This window comes from Peromyscus leucopus, unplaced genomic scaffold (genome assembly GCF_004664715.2).
Source record: "Peromyscus leucopus breed LL Stock unplaced genomic scaffold, UCI_PerLeu_2.1 scaffold_335, whole genome shotgun sequence".
Lineage (NCBI taxonomy): Eukaryota > Metazoa > Chordata > Mammalia > Rodentia > Cricetidae > Peromyscus > Peromyscus leucopus.
Genome location: NW_023505217.1, coordinates 5,007 through 15,251, shown reverse-complemented (window position 1 = coordinate 15,251; position 10,245 = coordinate 5,007). Strand labels below are relative to the sequence as shown.

The window sequence follows — 10,245 nt, the reverse complement described above, 5'->3', positions numbered from 1 at the left end:
TGGCTGGCCCAGTGGCCTGACCGCTATAGCTAGAAGAAAAAGGTGATTGCTGGCACTGGTGTGGGTTTATGATGGAGCAGCATAAGATCGTCCCTGTGAATATGAACATGAAGAGCCACTCCCCATTAGCCTCGTGGTGCTGCAGGGAGGCGGCTGAGAGTGACAGCTGTGCACAAAGCGTCCAGAGAGACCAATTATGGAGTCTAATGCAGTGAACTGAGGCATTCAGTTAGGGCCTATTTGCACACAGACTAAGAAAAACAACAAACTTCACCTCTTAAACAGACACTCCATCCTACCAGATTAACCTGTAACAAAATGCCTCATCTCACACCACAGACTTTAGCTTCTGTCAGGTTTAAGTGCAAGTAACACATAATCCAGCTCTTCTCTTCCAGCCCAAGCCCTAGCTTGTTGGCAAGACTGTTGCAGACTTCTGAGGCAGAGACATCTGCAGCAAGGAAGGAGCTATTGAAGTTCAGGAGCATGAGACTGAATCTGCAGTCAGTGCTGTCAGTTTCCTTTCCTACTGATGTCTTCTTCCTTCAGAGCAAACTTCCTCCTAAGGACTTCAGAGATAAGCACAGCAGGTCTTCTTCCTTCAGTAAGCTCCGGCTCCTGCAGACACAACAAGAGTTCATATTTAGGGAGTACTTGCTCTTTTTGGGTCATGCTCTGTGTGCACTTTTCACCTCCTGAATCTTCACAGCTAGTCTGTGAAGCAGTTGCCAGTGCATGTTCCTACACCCGTGGGAAGATTCAGCACCAAGACATGGAGTCACTGTCAACCTCTGGCTTTTAAAACCAAGCTGTTTCTGGATCCCATCTCTTAACTAGACTGCCCTTTTATTTATTTATTTATTTATTTATTTATTTATTTATTTAAAAAGTACTTTATGTACGAGTGCTCTGGCTGCATGTACATATGCCTGCACTCTAGAAGAGGGCATCAGACCCCATTATAAATGGTTGTGAGCTGCCATGTGGGTGCTGGGGATTGAACTCAGGACCTCTGGAAGAACAGCCAGTGCTGGAGCCATCTCTCCAGCCCCAAATGCCTGTTTGTTACATGGCTATAAAATATGGTAAAATGAAGGCCCATCGATTTGCTGGTGTTCTGATCTAATCTCAAGAGGGTCTTGCAGTAAGTGATTGGCTCAGCCTTCTGATCCCTACTAGTTCTGGTGCCAAGACATCCTACCAGCATTTTCCCTTAAATGAGCTGAGATTTTTTCTTAATAAGAGATAAAAATCATTAGCAAAACATTTACATTATAAGGAACTGTGGGAACAAAATGAACTCTAGGGTAGGCACACATTTATCACAGAAGAGAGGGTCCTGAATGCTCTGAAAACAGTTGTCTGAAGCTGTTAACTTCTACACATTTCATGAAGGTGTCTTACTGATCTTTGAGGCAATACACAAAGACCAAGATTGACTTTAAATCTGAAAGTAAAAGGAAGAATCTTTGGTCTATCACATTTCTGAACTTTAAGCTGACCTGGCTACTTCTATTAGAGAAAAAGATGCCAGGATACACATGGAAGAGTTTGGCAAAAATTTTGGATATAATTTGGTCTAAAAAGCCAAGTAACAGAAGCTGACCTGGTAATAAACATCTATAATTCCAGCATTCAGGGGACAGAGGCAGAGGATTGCAAGTTCAAGACCAGCTTGAGCTACAGAGAGATAGACAAGGGCATGTTTCAGAACACTGACTAGAAGAAGGGCTCAAAGCGACCAAAACCAGGTGAGGCAGCAGCTATGTTTGGGAAGTGAGAGACCAAAGAGCCTTGTGGCTAGACAGGAAGACCAGAGTGACTAGGATAGTTTCCTTGCCCGGTACTAACAAGTACAGCTATACTGGGTACTTGCCATCAAGGTCGATCTCCAACTAAGGTGCCCAAGAACAAGATCCTTGGTAGAGTAGCTAAGCACATTTGGAGAAACTGCAAAGGGCAGCTCCCTCAGGCAATTCTAGAGCTTGTCTACCAAGGAAACTTTTCAGGGTCCTGAGAGTGGCCTTGCTTCCAAACTCCAGGCCTGCCCCGATTACCCAGACTTGAGTAAAGTCAACCACAGCGCCATTCTCTGGGTATTCTGCTTTGGTAAAATTTACTATGTACAAATCTGGGTTGGTGTAATGGTCCATGCCTTTGATCCCAACAGAGAAGCAGGCAGAGCTCTCCAAAATGAGTCCCAGACCAGCCAGGGCTTCACAGTAAGACCTTGTCTTTAAAAGCCAACCAACACCCCAAAGCTGATCAGTTTGATGGGCAGCCAGATTTAGGAACTAATTATTAATCTTAAAAGCTTGACTGTCTCAAGCTTGGTGTGGTGATGCCACACCTTTAGTCCTAGCACTCTGGAGAGGCAGGTGGATCTCTGAGTTCAAGGCTAGCCAGGTCTACAGATCGAGTTCCAGGACAAGCCAGGGCCACAAAGAGAAACCCTGTCTCAAAAAAACCAAACCAAACACTTGGTTCTCAAGTCCAGAACTTGGAGGTTTTGCATTACAGAGTATCATATGAGTGAATACAAGTGCCTGCAGAAGCCAGGGGTGTAAGGTCCCCTGGAGCTGGATTACAGAAGCTGGTACTATGGGTACTGGGTCCTCTGTAAGAGCAGTATGTGCCCTTTAATCACCAAGCCATCTTTCCAGTGCCAAAACTATTTTATTTAAAAATAAAATCTCTAACTTTATGCAATTCTTCCACCAAAAAGTCTACTAGTTTGAGACACTAGCATGTCATACAATCCCCCAACTTTGAAAGGTAGAGCATATTGAAACATGGTAGTTATCAGTATGCAAACTAAAAAGCTACTGAGGTTTTTTTTTTTGTTGTTGTTGTTTTTAATGTGCATTGATGTTTTGCCTGCATACGTCTGTGAGGGTGTCAGGTCCCCTGGAAAACTGGAAATTGAACCTGGGTCTTTTGGAAGAACAGCTAGTGCTCTAAACCACCGAGCCTCCCTGTATGTGCTCCTAACTGCTGAGTCTTTAACAGCTGGTTGAGGTGACTTAACAGAACAAATGGAAACTTGCTTTTCCACAAAACTAGGCCCTAGTCAGTCAGCAAGCTTTGTGAATATAATAACACGATTACCTTGTTTAGCCATGAGTGACTAAAAGATTACCAGAGCTCCTAACAGATACTCACAGGTCTTGGCTCTGTTTTATCCGGTGAAAATCCTTCAAGATGCCCATCATGTCTGCAAAGCTGCTGGCCTTGGGACAGAGAGATGCAGTCATCCTCTTCAGACGAGCTGCAGGTAGCTTTGTGTTCTGGTTTGCAACATTCAGGGCTGGCAGAACAAAGCAGGGGTACTGTTGGAAGCTCAGGACCTCTACCTCAGTCTCCTCAGTGATGTCACTAATGACAAAGGAAGTTGTAGAGTGAATGAGGATCCAAAGCAAGGTAAAGGAGAAGAGACATTTGAACTTCCTGGAGATAAGAAATCTGGCGTTAATGGAAGACGAAGCTGAAAGAGAAAACAACAGATATAATGGACATTGGGCTGCAATGAAGCAGTGATCTCACAAACACTGCCTACAGAACACACTCATTCCCTGAATTCACATCATGACATTCCTAGAGTGCCAAGGGTGGGACCTCCCCAAGGGAGCCTTCCCCACTCTGCTCCATTGAGGGCTCCACATAGGCAGAGAAGCACAGGCTCTTGTAGTGTCCAAGAGAGGAAACTCCTTCCCACTTAAAGTCACGACTCCTAAATGCTCCCAATGCAGTGAGCTTTAGGTTGGCTGCCCTGTTTTAAACTGAAGCTAAGCAAGGCCTGCATTTCCTATATTTGTCATTTTCTCAACTGTGTCAGTGTTCTGACTTTTTGAATTTTGCTATGAGCTCAAAGTGTTCTAGACAAAACTTCCCAATTTTAATTGAGACAACTGTCTTCAGAGTTCCTAAGAAATGACACTGATTTTTCATATTCTATGGCTTAATTTTTCAAGAAATTATTGCATTGATTTATTGTGTGTGGGTACAGGTTTGCCACAGAGTAGTCAGAGGACAACTTTCAGGAGTCTGTTCTTTGCTCCACCATGTGGTCCTAGGGATGGAACTCAGGTAGTTAGGCTTGGTGGTAAGTGCCTTTACCTGCTGAGCCATCTCACTGCCCCCCACACTACAACTTTCACGTGCTCTACTAGCTGTTAAGGTTTAGGAACTATGTCTTTGAGCCTCTGGTTAAGGCAGGCTCCTCTCTATTTCCAGTGGCTCTGCCTTAATTGTATGCAGAAGGCTACAGAGAGAAGAAACTCCCTGGTAGAAAGGACAAGGAAAGGGAGCTAGGATAATTAAGGAGATATGTCTCATGGTGCTGGTGGTGTCGCACGCCTTTAATCCCAGCATTTGTGAGGTAGAGGCAGGCAGATCTCAGTGAGGCCAGCCTGGTCTACAAAGCAAGTTCCAGGACAGCTAGGACTATTACACAAAGAAACCCTGTCTCGAAAAATCAAAAAAAAAAAAAAAAGGGGGGGGTTCTTTGGGTTCATGGATATGTGATCTTAAAAGTAGCTGGGAAGATGGTATTAGATTTTGTTAGCTAAGAGAAGGAATTTGCTCAGTGTGACAGGTTAACTTAAAAATTTGTTACTAATCAAACCAATCAACAAATGATTAGTGGACATTCTAAAGGATATTACAGAATATCTGGGCTTCACATCAACTCTAGAGCCCTGGGGCCTAAGTCTTCCTGAATCAAAGACTATAATTTTTCTCATCCTTATCTTGCTCAATAACCAGGGAAGGGGAAAGGATAGCCTGCTATGCTACGTCCTCAGTGGGGTGCCTACCTGCATCTGCCGCCACTATTTTAGCAATCTGGCTGCGCAAGTGCTTAGTCATCCTGCAGCTCAGTGGTGCGGCTTAGGGCAGGCAGGGCTGGCTTCTTGAGGGCCAGGAGCCTCTCCTCAGACCACGAAGATTGGGCACTGAGGCATTACGTTGCATGACAATCAGAGGGCTGGGCTTCCAGGTGTGTCTCAGCGGGCGCGTATCACTCCTAAGCAGAGAAAGAAAAATGTCTTACTACAGACAACTCCCCTGATTAAATTCCTTCACCCCACAGGCTCTACTGCTTCTCTCTAAGCCCATTCCTATTGGCCTCAGCCTCTCATAAACACCCTCCTTGCTGATTGCCACTTTTGGTAGAAACTCCCCATCACCAGCAGAGCAGCTACGGCCTCAGCTACCTGACCCGGGCATATGTTTCCTCTTCACTGCAGCAATCCAGGCAATGTCGGCCAGAGTAGGGACTGGAGGCACATCTCTCAAACACAGGTCAGAAATGTTAGGTAGAGTCTAGGAAAGCAAAATTCAACATTTACCCAACATGAGGGGAGCTAATCAGATTAATGCAAAATGGGACAGCTAATCCAGCACTGAGTGAAGAAGGCTTCCTAGAGTAAGGAGAAAGCTTCCTGGTTACAAATCAGGCTATTTAATGACTGAATTCTCCGCTTAATGTGTGTAGATATTTTGCCTGCATGCATGTCTGTGTGCCATGTACATGTTGGTGCCCGCAGATGCCAGAAAAGGGTGTCAGATCTTCTAGAACTGGAGTTACAGACAGCTATGAGCTGTGAAGTAGGTGCTGGGATCAGACCTGGGTCCTCTGGAAGAGCAGCTGCTGAGCCATCTCTCCAGCCCCATATACTAAAATGTTAATAGTGCTCATATATACTCCTTTGAAGAGCCCGTGTCCTTAATTGCCTTTGCTCAGCAGCATCTGGACAATGGGTATAGTCAAATGTGGGAAAACTTTTGACAGTTCTGGATAGTAATGAGACACTAGTCAAGTAACTATACACTTCTAATCCTAACACCAACCCTGATACCACTTCTAACTCAGGATTCCATTCCTACACAGACTGTAGCTATCATCATACACACACACACACACACACACAACACACACACACACACACCACGTGTGTGTGTGGGGGGGGGTTTGCTCTTTCATTTCTCTTTCCCCAAGGCCCACATTCTTTCATGCATGTGTTTCTATCTCCTCTGTGTGCCAACAATGCTTTCATGTCTGTTTCCCATACTCACTACCCTAACTATCTAACATAGTTGGTGCCTCACCAGGAGTTCTTTTTTTCCTCTGAGTAGCCTTGGCTGTCCTGGATCTCACTCTGTAGACCAAGCTGGCCTCAAACTCACAGAGATCCTCCTGCTTCTGCCCTACAAGTTCTAGGATTAAAGGCAAGCACCACCATCTAATGAACATTATTTCATTTTCTACTACAGAAGCAGTTCTCAGAGACCTAGTCCAGACAGGAATCTATGCTGTAGAGTGGAAGCTAAAGCCTCCATAGACACAGAGGTTAGCCTGTAAAGCAGCCCGGTAATGCAGTGCCATATTTGGACAGAAAGAAGAGGATGGGGATTTGAGGCCAGAGAGAAACACTAAAAATAGAGTTTAAGTGGCCCACTCATAGGGCTGGTGAGAAAAGCAGGTCTACTCAAGAGTCACAGCACTCATGTAGAGAGAGACCTGCCAGGACACATGCCTCAGCTCTGATGTACGTCATCTGGAGATTTGGGTTTAGCAAAGGCTTTCTGACCTGCTTTGATAAAATGCATTGCTGGAAGCTTGTAAGATCTGAGTCACTTAGCAGCAGCAACAAAGGTAAGATGAAAGATTATCAATTTATGAACCAACTGCAATCTGATTGTTGTGGTCACATGTCTGTATGCAATCAGAAAGGCACAATGACCAGGATCTATTATATAAGCACTCAGGAAATGAAAAAGTCATTAGGAAAGTGGGCAAAAGCCTTGGCAACTGACAAGATCTCCAGCACAGAAGCAGCATCTCCTCCCATACTCCTTTCCTTTCCTTACCCTTCCAGTACTCACCTCAAAGGATGCTCGGGGACAAGGTTTCAGGGGTAGATTGGTCCCAATTCTTCTGACCACACTTCGAGCAGCCCCATGTGGCTTGTTTTGCCAGATTGGATAGTCTGGAGAAGAGAGACGGACAACCCAAAACCTCAGAGTGAGCCTAACTACTGTTTCTTGCCTGCCTTTCTCTGGAAGTGAGTCAGTTGTAAGGGCCGGTTTCTACACCTGGTGCTGCTAAAGTAGTCAATAATTGGGAGGGTCCAGAGAAGGAACCAGAATTAGCTGGGGGTACAGACTGTTCTGGTTCCCTCATGTTCCTCTGGCATACAAAAGTAAAAGCACAGACCCATAAAGTGTTCCACAAGGAAGTAGGATGACAGCTCGCTCAAATTCCAGGGCTTCAGTGAAAAGCTAAAATGAACTGGCATCTCAGGGCCTCGAACATCAGCAAGTTCAGTACTCGGCTCTCTTAGCCCCTGCCTTGGAATCCTTACCCACATTGGCTTCCATTCCTGATAGTTCCAGCCGGCTCCTGCACTTGAAGGACAAGGCACCCACAGGGCAGCTTCGGAAACCTGGAAGTATGACTCCTTTCATATCAGGCCATTCCGGGAAGCATGAGATCTTTCCTGTGACACAAACCCCAGAGAGTAGGGACTCAGTGGTCACAAAACAAGCCTCTGCAAAAGCCATTGCTAAAACTACCTCCAATGCTTAAAGGAAGAAAACCAGCCCACGAGGCTGCCCTTGCTTGTCACTGGCTTTTCTAAACAGGTTATAGTTCTGATTTGCTGAGAAAGCTTGGCCAACCTGGGGAAACTTCCAGGCTCTAAGGTTAACCGAGGCAAAGCCTGGAAAGATGCAGTCAGAACCCTTTGGAGGTTACAAAGCTCAAAGGAAGCAAAACCAGGTACCATCCAAGTCCAAGCATTTATTCTTGAATGCAAGTGGGTAAAGAAAGAATCAATAGCCAACTCATGTTAATTCCAGTCTACTGGAAGAGATTTAAGTGGTTGTAATGGGCATCACCCTGTAAACATTCTGTCACAGAACCACACCTCCAGCTGCAAGAGTTTTTTTTTTTTAATTTTTGCTTGGTCTTCTATGACTGTGTCTCAATGCTTTTGAATACTGGTTTCTTTCATCTGTAAAATGGGGAAAAGGAAATGTGCCACTTGGTGGGCAGTAGTGGCACACACCTTTAATCCCAGCACCTGGGAAGCAGAGATCTGTGTGAGTTCAAGGCCAGCTTGGTCTACAGAGCGAGTTCTAGGCAGCCAGAGCTGTTACACAGTGAAACTGTCTCAAAAAAAAAAAACAAAACAAGCACACACACACACCCAAAAAAGAGAAAATCTGCCACTCTAGGCTACCCTAAAGGTCACAGGAATTGGGGTAGGTGGATGACAAGTGCTTAGTTTAAACAAGGCAGTAACTCCTAAGTTTTATTGTTAAAAACTCATTTCTAAGATGAACATACAAAGCAATACTCCTGACTGCACTCTTCACAGCTGCCCTGGCATGGAAGTTCAGTCAGCTGAGCTTTATGTCTGTCAAACAAAGAATATACATCCCCCCCCCACAGGGTTTCTCTGTATAGTTTTGGTACTTGTCCTGGATCTTGCTCTGTAGACCAGGCTGACCTCAAACTCACAGAGATCCACCTGGTTCTGCCTCCCAAGTGCTGGGATTAAAGGTGTGCGCGACTGCCGCCCAGCGAATATACCTTTTTTCTAAGGAAGGCTGGGCATCGTCAAGAGATGCACTAGGCATGTGGGGCATATGAGTTAACTACAGTCTACGACCCCATTTTTGAGTTTGGGGAAGGGTGGGGAAGCAAAGGATTTGTAAAAGAGGACAGAGTATCTATCCTAAGACACTGCAAAGGGCAGACCAAGGGTCTTGTCGTGAGGGCTTGCAATGCCTGCGTTAGAAGTCACTGGGGTGCCCAGGTCTGCGCTGAACAGGGATGAGCTGAACTTGACGGGCAGTATCTCTTCAGGAAAATCTGGAGTTCCTCTTCTACCTTGAGAAAATTGCCATCTTATGATATACATGGAGAAAGGAAAGGACTTGTCTGGTCAGTCACTCAGAGGCTGTACGGTAGACAGTGCCCAGAGTCTGGTCTAGGCTCTGGTATGTGGTGCCAAAGCCTACAAGTCCTGTGTGACAGACTTCTTGCTGAATGCCATCTAACTCCTGTCATTACATCCACTCCTATCTGCTTCATCTCCAAAGACTCCATCTGAATCTAATCCTTAGGCGAAGGCAGATTTTAATAAATGCTCATTCTACTTCTCTGGCGTTAAATCTTTCAGCTCTCTCTGGACTCCACAGCCTCCTGCCAGCAGGGCCTACCGAATGGCTGGACCCACCTTCTGGCTCTCCAAACCAAGCTCTGATACTGTCTGGCCAGTGCGCTTTGGGCGCGCTCTCCTCGTCCTCGTCCCACGCACTCCGGCTGGTCCACAATGCTACGGGGCTGTCAGCTCCAAACGGCCCCCTCCGAGTCCTAGTCCATACCACTGCCTCCGTGGGACCCCGCGGAACCCTGATCCAGCTCATCCCAGTCCCTCAGCGCTCTGCTCACACATCACCCGCCGGGTCCTCAGTTCAGACCGCAGATTGCCTCGATGCTCTGGGCCGCTCGGAACAGAAAGGAAGTAACCAACCGGCCAACGGCACGGCCTCTGCCGAGCACCGCCAGCGCCCGGCTCCAAGGAACCGCTGTAGGCGACACTGACTTAGCACCGAGGCCCCGCCCCCCGCGTGCCCGCTAGCCCTCGCCCGGCCGCAGACGCGGGTCTTCGCACCTCGGCGCGGCCGCGGCCCCCTCGCGGTGGCAGTGCGCGCGTCCCTACGCGCCGTCTCTCCCCCGCAGACCGCTCGGCTCCAAGAAGGGCCTCGACCCCGGCGTCGGGCCAGGGGAGAAGTTTGCCCGGCGGTGCCCGGCGGACAGCTGCGCGGAAGGGGCGAGGGTCCCCCGGCCGGCCGGATGCAGGGCCTCACGGCCGCCAACGACGCGCCGCCCCCCCGCGAGGCGAAGGCGACCCCGCCCAGCCAAGGTCGGCCAAGTCCTCACTGCGCGTCCGTCCCGCGGCCCTTGGACCCGCGGGCCGGGCGGAGCCTCCCCGGGTAGGTCCCAGAAGCGGCAACGCGGCCGGGCGCGGAGCCTGGGGTCGCTCGAAACGGCCGGGGTCGAAACGGCCGGGGGACTTGGCCAGCAACTACGCTTCAGGACTAGTGTCCCGCCGGGGGAGGGGGGAGGCAGACAGCGGCGACTCCCGCGAGAACTCGCACGGGAACAGGAATCACGCGCTCCCGTGCGCCGGGACGGAGGCGCTGCCAGCGACCAGCGGCGCCCACCGGGCCTGC

The 10,245-nt window shown here is 48.1% G+C and overlaps 1 pseudogene; it reads right to left on the bottom strand.

The window, feature by feature from the left end:
- Nucleotides 1–341: 341 nt before the first annotated feature.
- LOC114697164 lies at nt 342–7,467 on the bottom strand (annotated as a pseudogene).
- Between the last annotated feature and the right edge of the window lie 2,778 nt (nt 7,468–10,245).